General features: G+C 25.4%; 1 long non-coding RNA gene across 1 annotated transcript in view; it reads right to left on the reverse strand.

Annotated features, from left to right (window-relative positions):
* LOC129987273 (uncharacterized) overlaps window positions 1-22248 on the reverse strand; it is a 46842-nt gene that overhangs the window by 13475 nt on the left and 11119 nt on the right. The window contains exon 2 of the long non-coding RNA XR_008785572.1: window positions 11278-11405. This is a non-coding gene — a long non-coding RNA (uncharacterized LOC129987273). The remainder of the gene's footprint in view (window positions 1-11277; window positions 11406-22248) is intronic.

Consider the following 22248-nt stretch of genomic DNA (forward strand, 5'->3'; position numbering starts at 1 on the left):
ATAAAATATTATGGCGATGCTAAAAGCAGCACTTCTGGAAATGGGTAGCAACTCAGTGCACTGCGCTCTGCCTTTGATGCTTTTTCTAAGGTTTTATACTTGGAGGCTGCGTTTTTGCTTTTACCGTTATTTAATCGTTTGCACCAAGAAGTGGCGGGTTAGATTTGGAGGCCACGCGACGGGTTTCTGTTACAGGAATCCTCAAAATTAAATGTTTATTTTCCTGATACTTGTTTTATGATCAGTTGCTTCAACTTGATTTTATGGCATACGGTATTAAAGCAATTTCATTTCTTTTGATATTAGATTTTAGATATTATCTCTCCTTGACCATTTTGTGAGTAAAATGTGTTCCATACGTCTTGTCAAAATGTGGGCTGGGGTGAAGCAGGCAGGAATATATATACAGTACACTCCCGATTATCCGCGGAATTGGGTGGCGCGGTCGCCGCGGATAACAAAAATCGCGGATAATCCGAAAAAAGCTAAAAACGGGTATAGCAAAAGAGAAAACAGTCATTCCAACTTTGAAAAATCGTTTTATGTACATTAAAACGTAAAATAAACAGCAGGAAATGTTTAACTAACGCTTAATATTTTAGTATATCACTCAAAACTAACCTAAAATGCATTTTGTTGATGAAAACAGAAAAGTGCTTTGTACTTACGAGAGGCGTCAAGGATACACAGAAAAATTAATACATATGTACTGTTTTAATACTATAATGTATTATGTAATTACAAAAGCATAACTGTAAAACTACACCTTTTTGAAGAAATCAGTCATTTGTGTTTGCTTCTTGCTTTGGAAGCATTTTCTCTTTGCTTGGAAGCAAACAAACAAACAAAAAATACTTAGTGCGACAGGCGCGGATAATCGGGAGTCTACTGTATATGAATACACATATTCGAAGAACGGTAAAATTTTATGTAAAATAAAAAACGGTTAACGCGTCACTGTGTAAATTATGTCAACATTCAAATTTCTATCATAGATTATTAATCCTTAATTATTTGATTTTTTTAATTATAACATTTTTTTAATCTTCACTTTTTAAACAAATAATGGAAAATTGCTTTTAAAAACCAAATTTCGTTTCATGGTTTATGGTAAAAAACAGCTTTAGTTAAGAAATAATGTGAACAATGATAAATATAGGATTTAATATCTTATTTTTCAATTATCAACTTTCAGTTCATTATTGCAGAATAAATATGAATTCTCAATTGTACCAACAAAACAAAAAAGAATGCAATTGCTAAGGAAACATCTTTTTTTTTTCTCTTTAATTTTATTTGCGTTACCTTATACATGCTTTATAGAATTTTTAACCCTTATTTGATTTTTTAAAATTAATCTTAGAATTTTTTTCATTTCTTAAATAAAGCAATGGAAAATTGCAATAAAAACTAAATTTCGCTTTATGGTTAATGTCAAAAAACAGTTTTTATTGAGTAAGGAAAAAAATGTGAACAATGTTAAATATAAACTTGAATATCTTATTTTTCAAATAGCAACTTCAGTTCGTTATTACATAGTAAAAAATTATATTCTCAATGTATGAACAAAACATAACAGACATGCTATGGCACGAAAAATATCTGTATTCTGTTGGCAGCAAAGGGAATTAAATCCTCAAATTCATTCTCAAGATATTTTATTCTATATATAGCTTAGAATAAAAATTTTGAGGCAACACAATTTTTTTTTTCACTCGCTCTTATTCTATTTTGTCTGCTAATATATCCTTTATAACTCATATTCTCTTGAAGATATCTCGTAGATATTTTATTACAGATTAGACAAATTGAAATAATTTGCTTGGATTTAATACAAATAATGAGTTCTTACCTTTTATATATGTCACAACTCAATGTGTAAAACCTATTAGTAAGATTTACAGAAAAATTAGTCTGTAGGTTTATTCGTTACGCATATATACACAGCTAATAATGAAATGAACTAATAGATTCCAATTTACTGATTGAAGGTTTAGAGTACAGAGTAAATAATTTCAGAATTAAGCGGTACTAATTCCTCGAATAGAATATTCCCCTTTTAATGTCGGTTTATCCCTTAATTAAATTGTAAACTTATTAACTATTATTTTCTGACTAGCAAAATAAGTAATTCAAATGCAGAAAATCGGATTAAAGTGTAAAAATAAATATTTATAATTTGAATTATTTTCAGAAATAAAAACATAAAGTTTCTGATTTTATTTGAAATTGAAGTTTTATTAAATACGTACTTTCCCTCTTTAAATAACTTTTCTTAATTTTTAGTAATTTTTTAATGTTTATATTGTTTATTATTTATTTTTAAATAATATTTAAAATTATAAATTATTTGAAACTTAAGACCAGTATTATAATTAGCATAGTCTTTAACTTTTCAAAAAATTAACAAAAAAACAGGGGCGGGGTTATAATTTTTGCATTTTATAACCATTAATAATTAAAGGCGTCATGAGTATTTATTTTAATGATATCATCGTTAAAATTAATGCTCATTTAGAATTTAATTTTGTATGTTCACGAAGCTGCTTATCAGTAAAACTTTTGAACATTTGATTATTTCTGAATTTGAATTATATCTTCCATAATTTGCTTTAGATTTTCTCCGTAAATTCCTCATCCTTTTTTAGCTATAATTATTTTAAAATACAAAATTTCCTATTAGTAGATGCAATTATAATAAGTTTTTTTTCTAACTAATATAATTGCAATTTTATTATTCCATTATGAACTACTTTGTTTACTTTATTTTTAAAAAAATGCAAATGTTTTCTGAGATTTTTAACTTTTTTGCTGAAAGATATTGAGATAAATAGCTATGTTTATTTTAAAATCGGATGAAAAAAATTGTTACATAAAGTAATATCTAATTAAAGAAATGTTGAACGCTATTTTCTATGACAATATTTTTTGTGCTTATAGTATTAATGATAATAAAAACTTTGGAATAATTCTCTTTGGACTGCCACACGTTATTATTTTTTAAGATTTATTATTAAAACATGCAATACTTTTTAATTCATAGTTATTTTTTGCTTGATTTTTTAAATGAAATCCAACATCGGTATTCAATTAAAAATTAGTAGTTTTACTTGGGATAACATTTTCAAAGTTCTTAGCTATTAATGAAATTGATTTTATCATATTTTAATTTCATTCTCTGTAAAGTCATTTATTTTAGTGACTATAAGCTGCTAACATTTTAAGATTTTTTCTATAAAGTTTCATTTTTAAATACTTCTGTTTAACCTGTATTCCATTGCCAATATAAACCTGAAAAAAGTCATTTTTTTTCGGAAAGGGAAAGAAAATCACTGACTTAAAATTCGATAATCACCGAAAGTCTGACCTAATTCTCTTTGAATGTCCTATCGTGGATCAAATATCTTTGTTATAGAAGAATGGGAAGTGAGAAGCCAATTTAGGTGACTTCATCATCTCCTCGTTATACAGAAATAATCCATTAGATAGATTATAAGAAATCTATCTCGAAATATTTTTTAGGTAGCCTCAGAAAGATACGATGATATAATCTGGCCATAGACGTAGAGAGAGAGAGAAAACGAAATTAAGACAAAGAAACTTTACCAGAAAATAATTTTTTCTAAGGTATTTATATTTTATCTGGATATTGAAAACGTTCTAATATAAGTGTTCAAATTCTTAAAACAATATTCTTTTTTTTTATATCATGATTATGAATATAGTCAGATGTATTTATAAATTGCAGCATGCAACGTAGAAAATAGTTCAAAACGGTATTTGTAAAGCCGATAGTTGGACTTGGAGCTACGGAAATAGACAAGTTGTTATTTCTTATGTAGTAAGTGCTCACTAACAAAAAATTTTCAAAGCTTTTAATTAAAAATTAATGGAAATTTTAACGTTTTCTCTCTATAATAAATTGACTACCAAATGAGTTCGTACATTTTCAAATTATGAAGAAAAGCACTCTGTAGCCTAGAATTGAATTCATATATGAATTTAAGTATTTTTCTTAGCTCTTTATACGATTCTGAAAAAATCGATCTTATTCTCATTTTTATTTCGTTTTATTTTTTAAATGAAAATGAACAAGATTAAGATGAAACGTGTCACAAAAGTGATGATACCATCGAAAAAATTTTGGGGTAAATAAATAATTAAAATTATCGTCTGGCGCTTTTTTGATTCTGGGTTTTGTCCGCAGTTTAAAAATCTTTTGATTTCAATTCTTTGCTTCCATGTTTTTCTATGTTTTATTTATTATTTTAAAATGTCATAAGAAAATAAGCAGCCTTCGAAAAACGATTATTTTCTATCATAATAATAAATTAATTCGGCTTATTGATAAATTTTTACCAATAGGAAAGGAAGAACAAAGAATCGGAAATCAGAAAATGTCATTAAGTAAAGTTAACTCAATTTAAAAAGTGATTTATAATTTAAAAATTTATGAAAAATCCACGTTTGAATGTTGTAAAGAGAGAGGTTACCAAAATATATAAGTTGTAAAAAAAGTTTAGTAGTAAAGAAAGTTTACCATCTATCTTCGAGTTTACTAAAATGTTTTTATTTCATTTGAAACTGTTCGATGAGGACTGTGATCAGCTGGATTACATGGACGTTTACAAGGAGAAAAATTTTGTATTAGTGCAAAAAAGTAGAAAAATAAGACTCTCCTTCGCGAAATAAATGATAAATAAGTCCTAAATTTTTGGAATCATGTCTTATTTACAGATGATAGCAATGTATTTATGGTTGCCGATTATTTCCCAAAGGAAAGTTGATAGCAAATTTAACATTTTTGTTTTTTATGGGCGTATCAGGGTATGGATGGGGGGGGGCAGGAAATTGAACCCAAAGTACTTAGATGGGACAGTAAAATATGATGGTGGAGATATTCTTGTGTGTGCATGTATATGTGTGTGGGGGGAGATGAAGAGGGAGAAGGGGCATGTCAGCATTTGGACTAGGTAATTTGACATTTAATGATGGAACAATAAATCATGTTCATTATTTAAATATTTTAAAAGACAATTTAAAATTATCAACCCAATATTTGGGTACTGAAAACAGTTTTAAAAAAAAAAAGGCGATTTTAAATACACTGCTCCCAACGTCCGTCTACAATTCTCCACAAAATTTGAAGACACCACTTTAGTCGCCAGATTTAAACCCATTCAGAAACAGATGGTTAGAGTACGAAGACACAATATTAATCCGAAAAGCAAATTAAAAATAATAATGTTGGAAGGCTAGAGAATTATGGATGCAAAAATTAAAAAAAAAAATGCACTCAGACATTTAAAAAGTATAGTAGATGCTGCCGGATATCATACTAAGTACAGATCGTCTGAAATATTATAATTTTTATTAATACGTACTGATTTCTTTAAAATACAATCTTTGTGACATAACATTTTTATTTCTTTTTTTTATTTTTGAATTTTCAGCAGAAAAATAAACTCTTTTGTCTTTTCTTAAAATATTTTTTGAAGTTTTGTTAAGATACAATTAGCGATATTATTAAAAATAATTCTCTCTTTAAAATATTAACTTGTTGTAATGGATTAAGCAGTATTGCATTAAAAATATTAAGTGTAAAGATACTTTTGGGAACCACTGCGTATTGTAATTGGAACATGTCATTATCTAAAAACCAATTTTACACTACTTTACAATTTAAAAGATTAGATTTTTTCAGTTATAGCAACTTTATTTCCATACTTTTTTTTACTAATTTTTGAAAAGTTTTAGAATTTATATTTTACAGCAATTCATATCTCTTGTTAATGTACGTATACATCACAAACTCTCGCAGTAATGATGTTAAATACTTTTTTTGTGTGAGAATTATCGTTGCTATTATTAAGGTGCAATTTCCAATATTTGTATTAAAACCGAAGAACTAGACTTCAAACATTATTATGTTATAATGTTTCAGCCTAGGGGTCCAAATCTCTTTAAATTTTTTTTAATCCTTAGTATTGTTTCCTACTGTTAAATTGTGACTTAACAATAGTTGCTGGATTTCCAAATAAGTAATGCACTTAATTTGAAACAAAATGAAATAAGAATTTTGTGCACTTCAACTCCTAATGGATTATTATTTTAAACATAAAGCACTTTATATATGTTTCTCATTTATACAACTTTTATATTTATTTATACACCTTTCTAGTACAGTTCGGATGCGCTCTTAACCAATTATTATCTTAAAATACATTTTTTTTTAATTCTATGCAAAACTTTGGCGTCGTATTTAGTGCTAAAAGTCCTTAGTGCTAGAATCTCCTTGAAATTAGTGCTGAAATTACTGGAATCTTCTTGAAAGCGTTGATTACTTTCAAGAAGCATGTGAATTATGATACCGGTGTTATGATTTCAGAATTTTTCGCAGTTAATGAATTAATTGAAGACAAATTACATAGCATTAATTAAAACGAAAATGTAAAAGAATGGGGAAAATTTATTTTTAAAGATTCAATGGATTCCATTGAAAAACTTCGAACTTATTTTGTTGATTAGGACATTAATGAAGAAAGTCAATGAAAATATTTTCGTTTAGAAGCTGTATTTAATACCCACAGTCAATCTATACATCAAACGGTAATAAAAAAATATTTTTTTAAGTGAGCGCCTGTCTTTTTATAAATCATATAAAATAAATGTGTAATACATATTCAAAATATGCAATGAAAGAAATATTATATTTCTCACTTTTATGGTGTTTATTTTAAAATTTAATTCTATTTTTCAATACTATACAGTATAATATTAGTATTATTTTAAAAAGCATTCCTTCATTTTTATGTCGTTTCATTTCGATCACATGAATTACATATAAACCGTATTTTATATAAACATATTTTTAAATAAAATTTCACTTTCATTACGTTTAGTCAATACGTTAAATTGCTCATCTTACATTTACTATCACAAGAATAGCAGAAATTTTGGAGATCTAATTTCTTGAGGAGCTTATTTGAAAAACACAGCAGAAGCTTTATATTTTTCATCTAAACTAAAAAGATACATTCAAATTTACCATACTTTTGTTTTCAAAAGTTTTAAATGGTGATTTTGTTTTATAAGTAATTTATAGCAAGTGTAAGAAATAAGATAAAAGTACAAATAAGAATCTTGGTCTTGATTGTTTTAAAAGGATATTTATATACTCAAATTAATTAATCTTCGATTGTTACAGTTTACTAAATGATTTAAATTTTTCAAATTCTGTTGAACTGATATTATTAAATTGAAACTAATAAATTTTTGGGGAACTTTTGCAACAAAGTGTTTTATTAATTTTAATGATAATTATAATATGTAGCAAGTAAAAATAAAATAATCTACGATAAAATAGAATAGAAAATGGTATTATCTACGATTTTATGATATATTCTTTCATATTATTTGTTAAGATTTTTGAATTCTGAAAAGTTTATAGAATCCATTTTGCATAAAAACTATTTACTGATGTTTTGCAAAAGTATTATTGGAAAGCATCTATGTATTTATTTTCTTTACATTTATCCTATAATCATTTTTATAAAAAATTGGTGGAAACAGAACTGTCTTACAGAGCATAATATTTTTTTAATTGAAATATTAAGAAATAATAGAAGGAACAAAATTTTTTAAATTATATTGATTTTCCTGGATTTCTAAGCTAAACTGCATAAAAAAAAAGACGGCGTCTTTTATTGAAATAGTTAAAAAATTGAATTATCGTTTGTAATCGTAAGAATTTTTTAATATATTTCTAGAACAATGTAATTTGGAAGGGAAAAAGTTGTACATTTATTACACCTAGTTATACATCTAAAGATTCTTTTTTTTCCCTTGCAGTGAGTGCATAGAGCGATTTTAAATTTCTGGTTTTATTAATTAAATACAAATTGAAGTAATAGTAAATGGGATTATTAACAAATCTCCTGAAACAAAATTTAAATTGGTATAAAAATTTAATTTTCCTAAATTAAACATGTTATAACGGAGGAAGACAATTCAAAGCTACCGTTAATGATTTCCAAATTTCTTGCAGAACCATGTGTGAGAAATTTATGTTATTTCAACAAATTATGTTTTTTTTATAGTGAATATGTTACTTTTTTTTTCTTTCGAAGTATAGAACAATTTTTGTAGTATAGCATAATTTCTTCTCTACATTTGATTTCGCAGAAAAGTTGTTCGAGTTTTAGGTTTAAAATTTAATTTGTTGAACTTTCATCTATGCAGAGTACATACTGGTATAAAAAATTTTTAAATGTCTATTCGTAAATTTTTTTCCTTGGGGAGTAAGGATTTGAAATCTGTGTGCAGTATTTTGATTTTTCAATAGTTAGAGATACTGAATTTTTCATATACGAATTTTTTTTCAGTTTAAAGTTTCTTAAAGTGTAATCACATTATTTCTGTTGCAAAAATTACAATATTGTAAATTCTCACTAAGAAACTTTCCAACAGTAATGCATTTTTGTTATTATATGTACAACATTTTCTGTTACAACAGAAAATGTTGAAATTAATGAAGAACAATTTAGAATTTGGCTGTCTTTTAAAATATAATTTCTTTCAAAGTCAATGCTGTTAAGGTATTAGTTTACACATTGCCTGTAGAAGAGATTTCCAACATATTTTTTTCTGGATTCTGTGATTCGTTTTTAAAAATTCTATGATTTTGTTTAAACTCATTTCTTCTCTAAATATTTAATATAAATAGTCTTTTACTTAGAGTTGTTATTGTAGCATATTACATATACATATAATAAATTGAAATATATACTTAGCAAACAATATTTGAAATAATACTTTATGTAATAAAGAAAATGAAATACTATATATATTTATGATTAGAATGTTACAACGGACTTGAATCTGCTGATTACTGATTATTTACCTCTATATAATTATGGGACTACTTTAACGTCTTGGATACTGTGCTATTTCTTTCTCTTAACTTCCCCATGTTCACGTATCCTTGTGTTTAGCTATATAGTATACATTAGAGCATAGATTAGGGAAGCGATCTAAAATAATAATAATGAATTTAACTAGTGAATTAGCATCTAATTAGTCCGAAAAAGTTGAATATGCTCTTGCGCGTTTTAACATAAACTCTATATTGCTTTGGTGTTAGTTGTTGTATCTGCATGTTATGAGAAATTTTTTTCAGAAAATTATTTTAGTTACTGTTATTCAATTGCATATTACAAAGCTATTTTTTTAAAAAATATTTTATTAATCAATTACAAGAACAATGGTAATAAATTAAACATTTGGATTTTAAAAAAAATCGAAAAATCTGAAATAAAGACTGAAAATTCTGTAGAAATTTCAAAATACCCCTATTATCTTAATCTAGGTCTGTTAGTTTTTTAAATTTATTTATGAATGCTATAATTAGTCAAAATATGACTGGAAAGCATATTCAAGTTTGCTGCAAGAAAATCAACCGACTCTGAACTCGTTTTGTAAAGGATACTTCTCAAAAAATAATATGTGAAAGAACTATCCAATGCAGTTTTTATTTTAAAGTTCTGTAATGAAATGTGTTCTTGCAATTATTTTTGGAAATGTGAGAAATTTTTTTTTTAAAGATGTAATAATTTTTTACTAACAATCAAGTCCATCAAAGTGCAGAAAGTAATTTGAAAGTTGCTGTTATATCCAATTTTACAGGACCGTGATAAATTAACTATATGCAGATGATCACTGCGGTTGTTTTACAGATTATATATTCCATTGAGATTTCAAAATAATATAAAAATTTTATAACTGTTAGAAAGAAAAATATTTATAAAAAAATATAGCTTCAAAAAACGCAGTCTAGGTCTGTATCCCGCTAGCTTTATAGAATTAAAAAAAAAAGACATTTTTAAGTCCTTATTGAGCTTTATAATTAATAACAATAGCTCATCAATTTTTTCCATTAAAAAAAGTTTGACCATTCCTGTTTTAAGAGGTTAAATGAATACAATCTTTTAAACACAGTTCTAATTTTTTTCCCTCTTTAGACTGCATCTGATCATTTGCACCTTCGATTTTGTCGGTTTAATAATGGGAAAAAATTATGATCGGGTAAAATTAATTTAAATTGTAATAAATGAAATGTGCAATGTTAAATGAGAAAACGGTATTCTAAAATCTATAGCATACAATGCGGTCATGGCATAGGCACAAAAACTGACATTTAAGATTTTGACATTTCTATAAGCTCAGAAAGCAAGCCGAATACTTTATAAGTGCATCAGAACTGTATAATTATTGGTATGAAAACTTGACAAACAAAGAGAATATTAAAACTACATTTTTTCTATCTTAATATTGCAAGTTTTGATATCAAGTCACAAATCATCACCATTTTTTTTATGGGTGAAATTACTCATTTTTCGAGAGAGGAAAAATATTTAAATTTTAATTCATCATGTTGAGTGTAAAACGTGTAAAATCTCAACAACAAACAACAACTTGTTACTGTACCGACTCGTAAATCATCTTTCTCATGTAATCATGATCCAGAACGTTGAGATCTGTTCGAAAACTAATTAGCGTGTTTTTTCAAAAAGATGTGTTTTATAAACAAAACAAAATAACCAACTATAAATGACGAAACAAAATATTTTCATAATTCAACTCTATGAAATTATGTTTGAAATTACATAATAAAATGAATTAGATCTGGATATAATTAAATGAAGAACTTTTATAATCTCTTAGACGTAGGGTTTTTAAATCCCTATTTGTAATAACTAACTTCAGAATCAACTTTGAATTGATATCTAATTAAGAATAATTTAGATTGCATTTATAAAGTTGCATGTTTTATTAGAATTTTAAAAGAGTAAAATAGAAATTTTTTTGATTATTTTAAAAATATTTAATTTAACTCCATTTTATGCCTTGTGTGATTTTATTGCAGAAATGTAATTGATTTATATAATATGCCAAATATTAAAAAATGCAGCATTTCTATCAGATGCAGAGTTTGATGCAAGAATGTTTACAATATAGTTGATAATACTACTTGTGTATCTTCGATTTTTAAATGGGTTCCGATAATCAAATATCATCAATTCATTTTGCCTATTGAGATAGTGTATAATATAACTTGTTTTCCATATTTAGACTATTAATATTTCTCTTAATAGAATTTTGAAAACAGAATATAAAATTATATCATATAAAATAAGAAATAATAATAGTAAAAAAATAGAAAATATAAAATAGAAATACATACGTATAATATACTATTATAAAATAGAAAATACATACGTCTGTCTGTCTCTGAATTGTAAGCAAGATTGTCATGGAACTTTTTCAAGACTCTTTTAGGGCCCGTTATTAGATCAATTCCACTATTTTCAAGATGTCTATTCCTAAATATATGTACTTCTTGTGGTCTGTAAAGTAATTATGAAGAAAAAAATTTAATTAAAAGGTATTATTATTTCAGGCTCAAATTTAATAATGAAGCTAATAAAAAAATCTAACAAATAAAACTTATATTTTTTATTAAAAAGGCATTTAGAATTTTCTCTATAAAAATATTAATATTTTCCTTTTTAAAGGTCTAGAGTATTACAACATTTATTTAATTCGTAATTAATAGTGAGCACATACATTTTGTCTTTTGCTTATTGTTGTAATAGAAATCTTCTTCACTTTGTTTCAGTAATAATGACAATAATATGTAAAAGAATTAAAAAAATGAAAGCTTATTGAAATTTTGTTGAATGGAAGTAGGAATTAAAAAAGTTAACAAGGAGTAAAGATAATTAGAAATTGCTATGCATTTTATCAGATATAGCATAGTTACTACTTTAATAATAATATGATTGAAAATCCAATGTGAATTGTATTTTAATTTTAGAAAAATGTGAACACATACAGAAATCATAGTCAGATCGAATCTCAGCACAAAGCGTTTTTATTTTGAATGATATTATCTATACTATTGCTGGTACTTAAGTTCAGTTTATTAAAAAATAATACAAAAATTTCCTATTGACAGTTTGGCATTTTGTCTATTTAATGTTAATGTATAACAATAGTTTTTAAAAAAATATTAAAGACATCGACGTATAAAATTGAAACCCTTTTATTTCATTGAGCGAAACTCTTAGATGCGAGAACATTCACTTTGAAATTGAAAAAAGAAGCATTTTTACAGTTTATAATTGTCAGAATTAATTTTATTGTGAAATAAAAAGAAGTTTGTTGTCGAAAAAAATGTGTCAAAAATTTTTTCTGTAAATTATTATTATTATTATTATTTTTTTTTTTTTGTTATTTAATCTGTGACAAAAGTTTTCATTTTTTTAAAAGGTACTCTTTGTTAACTAAGGAGTATCTTGTTAACTTAGTAAGAGTATTAACATAACTAAGAGTATTTTGTTTATAAAAACAATTTAACGTTTTTTTTTATTGTTCCTAATTATTAGTATCTATTTTATTGTAAAATAAAAAAAAATATTGCAGAAATAAATCTATAAACCTTTTTTTTTTTATCATTATTTAATCTTTGACTAAAGTTTTCATATTTTTTTTTTCCAAGATTCACTTTTTGTGATATTTTTGTTAGTTTCCTTAATATACAATTAATAAGGATTTTAAAAAATTTTAAGAATGTAGAGCTATTTGTGGAAGTTAAATTGTAAAGGAAGATTGCACATTGCATCACTATTAAATCATATTATATAAAAATAATAAAGAAGTGGTTTTTTTTTTTGGTTTTTTTTATAATTCTCTCAAAAGTATTCAGTCATCTCGCACTTCTAAAGAAAGTGCTACAAATTCTTAAAAATTCCGCTTATCCTATAAATTTTATATATATATTTAGAGCTTAATTGTGAGTAGTGCTGTTGCTTAAAGGTTTTTTTAGAATGCGAATATGACGTTAGTTGCTTGAAAATTGTATTAGGATACGTTATATTTCACTTATGAATAGTGGCTTCAAAAAAGGGGGAGTTCTTTGATATTACTATATAATAGTGACACCATAGCAATTGTCTACGAATTTATCTCTGAATATACTTTCCGAAATTTAAATTTGCTCAGTATAAAGAAGGTATCGGAAATCAAACTTTTCATGCACTTTTTAATTTGTGGCTGCGTTGTAATTGAAAATCTTAAAAAAAAGCTGTTTTTTTTTTAATATTTGGAATTAAAAAACAAATTGCATTTTAAAAAATGCTTATTTTTGTTACAATTTTGCAAATTTTCATTTAAAAATTTCTTTTTTTAGTTTAATTTCTAATAGATAGTAATAATCAATTATTTCGTTGTTTATTCATTTATAATTTTATAAATTAAGAGCTATCGAATTATTATACCAGATATGCAAAATTCGCAAATAGCGTAACATAAGAATGGTTTTGTCCCTTTTTCCCGCATGTTATCTACATAACAATTTTATTTTCTTATTGTGTAAATTTTAATAAGAATTTATGAACAAATTTTTGTTCTTTAGGTGGTAAAAATGTTTGTAAAATTACTACATATTCAACAACATATTGGTATGTCATGGAAATAGCTATACATTTTACGAATTTTAAAATGAAATTTTTGTTTTTTAATATTATTTTCCACTCAAATGAATAAAATTCTGTAAAAGGATTCGACTAATTTAATCAGTAGAGTGAATATCTTTTATAAATATTATGATTTAAATAAATAAAAATGCAATTCTAAATTAAAATTTAAATAATAAAATAAGTGAAGAGATAGTTAAAATACTCCTGTGAAATTATTTTGGGATTTCTTAAAAGTACCTTCGAAATTTAAAATCCTTCCATTCGTAGAGGACATAAATATGTGCTCCAATACTCCACAGATTACAAAATTTATTTACTTATTTTTTATAAATAAATAAAAAGCAATCTTAGTTTTCTTTTATTTATATTTAATTTTCTAAAAATATGTTTAATCCATGTGATGTTAGGTTATTCATAAATTATTTTATTCTGAAACCAGAAATTATTTAGAAATGTGTTAGAATATTTTAATGTTCATTCCAAACTGAAAGATTCTCTGTTTTTACATCCTAATAGTTATTTTGAAAGTTTATAAGAATCAGATAGAAGTTATATCTAATTTTACTCAAAGTTACATTATCCCTTTTTGTTAATTTAATAAACATTTTGTTTAGGAAAAGCAATGTTAAATTTTAGATAAGTCTTTAATATAACTTTAAAATCTTATAGTTTTTAGAATTTTCTCGTTTATTTCCTTAACGTATAAAGTGAATTTTTTTAATTTTTTAATACTCTTACTATATGTTTATTTCTTCGGATTTCATTTTTGATTTTCAGCTAAAAATGCTTATGTCAACAGTTCCCAACTGTTTTTCTCTCACTCGGCCTTTTAATTGGCTTTGTAGTTTTTGAGTATGTTCCCTACTCTCATTTCACTTCCACCTCCTAACCATCCTATTATTCAAAGAAATATTACGAATATCGTAAGGAGCTTAGAGTTTAACAACTGGAATGAATTTGATAACATTTTTAGGATTAATTTTGGTATTGCATTTTATTAATTTGTTCAATAATTAATAAAAGAGCATTAAAATAATTTCACGTTAACTTATGTTGAAAGCTAATAATTAACTCTCTTGATAATCATTTATCAAAGTGTAAGATGATTAAAGTAACCCTTGGGCCGTTTTTACAGAATTGTGTTTTAAAAAATTTGTTTGAAATGAAGATATATATAATATGTTGCTTGAAGCTATGTCAGATTTAATGAGATTTACGTGAGACAAATATGTTCTTTCCACAAATTTTGGGTTCGTGAAAAGTGTTAAATATCTCACTGCTTTAACACTCCAAATCTGAGTTCTCTTCTTTCATTGCTGTCTAGCAAGCTTTTTAAATTTCAATAGCTTTTACATTTTTCACCAGCTATGGGATAAAAAATTCTTTAATCTTTTTATGATTTTAATTTCATATGCTATGGATTTTTCATCCTTAGTGAAATCATTTCAATGTATTCATAACTAATCCATTGTGGCATATCCGTCCCTCAAAGTGTGACGGATATACCCCCATTCGTCACACATTGGGAATGTCTATTGTAGCTCATTATTATTATTATTTTATTTATTATTTTTTTAATAAATGGCTTTAGACGCACCCTCTAAATCTGGTGGCTTATTATTAGTTTTGAAACGAAAATTGGAGGACTTCCATTCTACATTTTCAATTTAGTGAATACAGAACTGAAATCTTCTCCATTATCCGTAACCGTTCTGGTTACTAAACAGTTTGATGGACATGTTACGTGAATTTTATTAAATACCACGATATTTACTGTAGAAAAAACCAAAGTAACTACGTACAGAATTTACTAACATATAAGAAGTAATGAAGAAATGAAACAGTTTACAAGGATTTTCAACTTTGAAGAATGAAAGAAAAAATATTTGGAATAATTATATGCAGAAAGATAAAATGTATGAAAAAACACATGAATTCTGTGTTCACTTGTTATCGTGACATGGTAGATGAGGATACAGTTATAAAAATCAAATGGAAAATAATTTGGTTAATGGTAAGGAAGAAAAACTTTTGTTTCATAGATATTTATGAATGCAAATGTATGTGAAGTAACTGTGGTGATTTTTTTTCTCCACTCAGTCTTTATATGACACTTGATGTTGAGACCTAGGGAGGCAAGAAAAGATCTCTATTTTCACTGATAAATTCCATTATTCTAAATTAATTTAGTGAATACGGGGGGGGGGGAGGGGCGATTGTTGTTTACTTTAATTTTTTAAATAATTTAAACTATACAAAAAAATAATTTATTTAAATTACTAATGCCATCACGTGCTTTACATAACGTTATCATATAACAGAAATATCTAATACGAATTTCTTTCAAGAATTTGGAATTTCATTAGAAGAACAGTTTTTATATATTGAATAAAATTTGTATATACCAAATAAAAAATTTTACAGAAAAAATGTGGATACCTATTGTAATCAGTAGATTTCCTTCATAAGGAAAATTTTAACCCTTTAAAGGGCCATTTTTTTCTAGTCATATTATGTTAAAATATTTTTAAACTTGAAATTAGAATAAGAAAAGGGATTCATTTCGCTTATTAGATAAATTTAGTTTGATTAATTAATTAATTTGGTTAATTAATAATTAAGTCACAAATCAAGACACATCATTTTGTCTGAGATAAAGAACTGAAGCATCTAAGTTTCTGACTTACTAAAAAAATTTGTCAGAACTTATGCCAACCTACATAATTTCATACAAAGATTGATAAATTTGGTGGGAAACATACTTCCCACGGCCCTAGAAAGGGTTAAAAGGAACCCACCAAATCTTATTGCAATAGAAATTTAGGAAAACCAGAAATTTATTTACCAAAAAAGCAGTGAATACTTGCTGATGAATCAATTATTACTCTTATCTTTTGTTTTAGGAGAATTCTACTTTGTGGCTTACATTTCTAATGATGGACATGACTTACAAAAAGAAATCTTAAAATATGAAAAAAGAAAATAATAAAAAAAGAGGTTGAAAATAGGATGGAAAATAAAGACTGCAAACAATTTTGGAAAATCATGTTTCGGTTCTTCAACAATGTTGGAAATTGGGAATGTAATTTAAAAAACATTTTTAACAAATTTGCTAATTATATTTGTACATTTTGTAAAATAAATTTCTTTAATTGTTTAGCTTTCATATCTTCCTCAATCCTAAAAAAAATTTACAATTGTGTTTAATAAGAATCTGAGGAAAATTTACATTCTGTGTTTTTGTAGAAGTTTAATTACATTTGAGCAATACCGTCCTTATGATAGCTTTCCGACATCACCTGGTTTATAATACTTCCAGATCCTTTTCTGGAATTTTATCCCTTCACGGCTTTTCAGCCATGTCGTCATCGGTTTCTAACGAAACCATTTGCTCGTTTCTCTAGTCTTTTCTACGAATTGCGCTTATAATTATACTCTTAAATATTATTAAATATGTGCTTTCGAACTGTTTCCACTTTAAAACTTTTTATGTCCATTTCTATGAAATGGACACTTATTCACTGAATTCCTTTTCCTGCGGCGGGTTTGATTAAAATCTCTGTTACTATCTAAAAGTATTTGTAATGAAATGCCAAACTGAAAATAGAAATGGAAACCACAGATTGGTTCGTGGAATTTCGCATCAGTATAATTTTATTTAAATATTGTTAAAGTGAGGAATTTTGCATCACTAGTTTCATTTAAGTATTGTTAAATTTATTGATTAATAGACAGGTTTATTATTATGATGTTGAAATTTAATTCTACCGGAATTAATGGCATTCCCTTGAAAATATACTAACAGAAGCAACTTATTTATTGCAAAACTGTTGAATTTCATTATTATTCATTTATTTTAATATCCAGGAAGTGTATTTTGTAAATTGATAGAGCAATATTTCCATTAGATAATGCAGTACAAAAATTGTTTTATGGGTATTTAGTTTCATCCCAAAATGTTTTCCAAAATAAAGATTTTTTTTTTTTTTTTTTCCGAAAGCTACAAAAAAAAAAGCGCAATTGTGCTTTTTCTCGTATTTTTTTTCATGTATTCAGAACCATATAATTCTGCATAAAATGTCCATTTTAATAGTAATAGATCAAAAAATTCTTTAAAAGTTTAATAAGGATTCTTCTTTCAATTTTTCATCTTCGTTTTTGTTGTCATGGCTCTGTTTTCTTATTAGCACTATCATGATAGAAGTAAAAACAACTTTTTTTGCTTCGAATAAAGAATTTAATTCCAATAACATTATATGAGTTGTGAATCTATTTATTTAAAATTATTATAACTAAAAGGAATATTTTTAAATATTAACTAATCTTTCATTTTTTAATACCCTACGTTTCAATTACTAAACTATCATTAAAGGGATCGAAATTAATTTTTTATGCAATACATAAGTTATTGATTAATAGATTCTTCTTTCAATTATTCACCTTTAATCATCTCATTTTAGTAATCATAATTTTATTCTTTTCCTAACACAATCGCTAAGGGAATGAAAATAAATTTTTCAATACTGAATAAAGATTCTTATTTCAATAAATTCTTGTTTGAGCCTATCATGATTTTATTCCTTTATAATAGTATCATTAAAAGAAACAAAACGAATTTTTTTAACCATTGAATAAGAATTCTTATTTTAATTCATCTTCATTTCAGTTACGATGTTTCAGGTATTGCAGTTCTTTTACGAACACTATCATTAAAAGGAACATAACGAATTTTTATAGCATTGAATAAGGATTCTTATTTCAATTCATGTTCATTTTAGTTATGGGGGATCTTTTATTCATTTTCATAAAAGTACATGGTGATTCTTTTATTCTTCTACAAACTTTGTCATTAAAAGAAACAAAAAGAATTTTTTTTTATCATTGAATAAGGATTATTTAATTTCATTCATTGTATTTATGTTGTTTCTGTTCTTTTACGGACATTATCATTAAAAGGAACTAAGCGATTTTTTTATGCTTTGAATAAGGATTTTTATTTCAATTCATTTTAGTCAAGATGATTCATTTATGAACATAATCATTAAAAGGCACTAAACGATTTTTTTTTAAGCATTGAATAAGGATTCTTATTTCAATTTTTCATTTCAGTCAAGATGATTCTATTCATTTATGAATATTATCATTAAAAGGAACCAAACGATATTTTTTAAACATTCAATAAGGATTCTTATTTTAACTCTTCATTTTAATCGAGGCGATTCTGTTCATTTACGAACATTAAAAGGAACAAAATGATTTTTTTGTTTAAACATTGAATAAGGATTCTTATTTTAACTCTTCGTTTCAGTCGAGGTGATTCTGTTCGTTTACGAACATTAAAAGGAACAAAATGATTTTTTAAACGTTGAATAAGGATTCTTAATTTATATTCATTTTAGTTATAGTCGATATATTTCTTTATGAAAACTATCATCAACAGAAACAAAAAGAATTTTTAAATACTTCAAATGATTTTTTTACACTGAATAAGTATTCTCATTTCAATACATCTTCTTTTAATTATCTTGACTATGAATTCTATCATTAAAGTAATCAAAAGAAATATTTTAAGCTACAAACAAGAATTTTTCTTTTATATGCACTTTCTTAATGTTTACCATTGTTCTACTTCTTACGATCAAATTTTTAAATTTTCTGTGCATAATATCCAATTTCTTAAATTATTTTATTGTGCACTTATTACAAATATTTTATAATTTAATCATAAAGCTAATGTAAAAATTATAAATTCTGGAAAAAATTACTGCATTGTTAATTATTTTTAGAAATTAGATTTCCCATTAATTCCATTATGATTCATCTTAGAAGATAAGAGTCAATATCTAAATCTATTTTCTAACACTTCAGATGTGAATTTAATCAAATATTTGAAGAGCATTATTCCTCCCTCTTAGTTGTGAAATGTTTGTGTTAGGGGCGTGTTTTATTGTCTAGGTAATTCTATGATGGTCGATTACCAAATCATGTTTATTTTAAGCGAAGTTTTGCCTCGAAATTGCGCATTCACATATTTTTATTGCATCTTGTAGATAGATCTATGCAATCTGACATCGTTCTGTACAAAAGGAGAAATTTTAAAATTAATTTATTGCTATTTTTCAACATATAGAATATCGTTTTTTCAAAATAATTTCGATGAGTCTGAAAGGTTCTAGTCTATTTTTTTTATCTGTTTAGAAGCAGTTTAAAAAAGATAATGAAATGTCTAAAAATTCTTACATAAAGACATGTGTGCTATTTCTTGTCATTTGAAGAAAATTTATTTTAGCTTAGCACTGGAGACATATGTGTAATATTAATTTTTTCCTTAATATCTTTTCCTAAACCATACTGTATCAAACTTTTCTGTGGCTAGTTTTCAGTTTTAACATTTTTAATGTTACCATTAAAAGTGAGAAATTGGAAGTAATTTCATCTAAATGTAAAAGTTGTCTTTACCATTTACTTCAAATTTATGAGTATTGAAATTAAGTAGTGGCTAGAAAGACTTTGTTTCTCGTCAAAATAAAAATTTAAAAAAATCTGTAAACAAGTTAAACGATAAAAATTTTATTTATATTCTTATACATACTACTTGCGTGTTCAAAAAATATATCATTTTTTATAATGGTAATACTGAACAGGAATTTAGATAATGGAAAAAGCAAAAGCAATTTGCACTTGTGACATGTTTGCAAGTTCCATTTTCTATACTTTGAAATTACACATAATTTTACTTTTTCTTTGTAATAAGAGGTCTCGTATGATAAGCAATGAATTAACTGAATCCATCACGCATTATCTAAAGTGAATTTTTTTATATCTAATACATTTCCCTAAGAATTCCACTCGCCAAATTTAATAGTTCTTTTGAAAAATGTCTGAAATTCTGCTAAGAAGTTCAGTGTTTATTTTTTTAATGCACAAATTTAGAAGCTGTACATTTTATTCTCACAAGAGTTGGGTGAAGATCAGCACTTTTTTAATTAAAAGAAGAAAAAAATAGGACGAAAGGACTTTGGTGGTTTTCTAATTAAAGAAAAAAATAGAATGAAAGAATGGTGAGCGAAAACTTGATTAAAAGTTGCATGCATCCTTAAAATATATTTACAAACGCATCATGGTAGGTTAGTGAACGACATTAACACCTGAAGACATATGATAAAATTGAATGTCTATGTATTGCATTTAAATACACATTCAATTAAAATAAAAAAAATATTTTAAAATAAAATTGTAAGAATATATTTTAAATTTCTTGAAATTTAGAATTTAAATTTTTTTATTGAATACAATGCTCTTTGTTTAAATCAGTATTTACCACATTCGAAACGAGAATAGAATAATCCAGATATGTGAAACTTCGCATTAATTTTTAATGCAACGCATTTTCATATTGAACAATATTCAGATTTTCCCACTCAGTTATGTTTTACACCGAAACTTTTTTAATTTGTAAAAATGGGAGAAAAGCTCTTTCATTCTTATCGAGTTTGCATTCCCATAATCATTTAGTCATTACATAAAAGGTTCAAAGAAAAAGAGAAAAAAAAATCTGGAATTAAAGGAACTACAAAGAAAAAGAATTTGTTATTACAAAATAGTTACTGTCTTTTCTTTCCTCTTCTTTCTCCTCTTTTTCTTAAACTTGAAAATAAATCTTAATATTAAGGGAAAGGAAATGAATGGCTTTTATAAATAAAGTTGTCATGTATAATTTCAAAAATTATTTCATCGAATAGAAGGATTTTAAGCAAATCTGATAGGTATTCGAATGGTATTTCTTTATATATATATATATATATATATATATATATATATATATATATATATATATATATATAATATAATTTTTTTGGCTGAAATCTTCAAACAAAAATACTATAACTGAAGCTTAGCATTTTTGCTTCAGATGATCGTAGATTTTTAAAAATAACTTGCACCTTAAAGTATATATAATTTTCCTATCACTTTTGTTGAAGAATTTACTCAATAATTTTGTGATAATTGGTGCATTTATTTTGCAGTATTTGTTAATTTATTTCTTAATGTAATTAAACCACTCTTCGTCCCTCCCATATGCACTTCTTGTAAAATATTTTTTTACAAAAGCATTGTGTAGAATTCTTGTATTAGAAATGTTACTGAGGTTTTCATTGAAACTTACAAATTATTATTTACAGCAAAAACTAATTTTTGTTTATTGAATTAGTAAAATACTATCATGAACTTTTATCAAAGATCTTTTATAATATTGATCGATCGAAAAAAATATTTTAAATATATATCCCGAGTTAATATAATAAAAAAACTACAAAATATATTTTTAATTCGTATCCTTTTTATATTTTTGTGTGTTTGTATTTAAATTTCCAATGTTGTTTATTATAGAGCTTGAAACAAAATATTAAAAAGCAATAACACGAAATAAAATTTTAATTCTTAATTAATTAATTAAGGAAAAGCAATTATTTCAGATGCATATCTCCAGTTTTCATTATGCTATGCGGTTGCATACTTTGATTTTCAAATAGTGAATTCAGCAGTGAATGAGTTTAGAATTACATTCTAAATTTTTTCCCTTTATTTAGCAAAGGTTTAGAAAAGTAATAACTGCCTCACTTCCCCCTGAAAAAATATTTTTAAAAATAAAATTTGCACCTTCCATTGATTTTTGGAACGAAAAAAAACAACATTTGTTTTGCTCGTA

This window comes from Argiope bruennichi, chromosome 1 (assembly GCF_947563725.1).
Source record: "Argiope bruennichi chromosome 1, qqArgBrue1.1, whole genome shotgun sequence".
Lineage (NCBI taxonomy): Eukaryota > Metazoa > Arthropoda > Arachnida > Araneae > Araneidae > Argiope > Argiope bruennichi.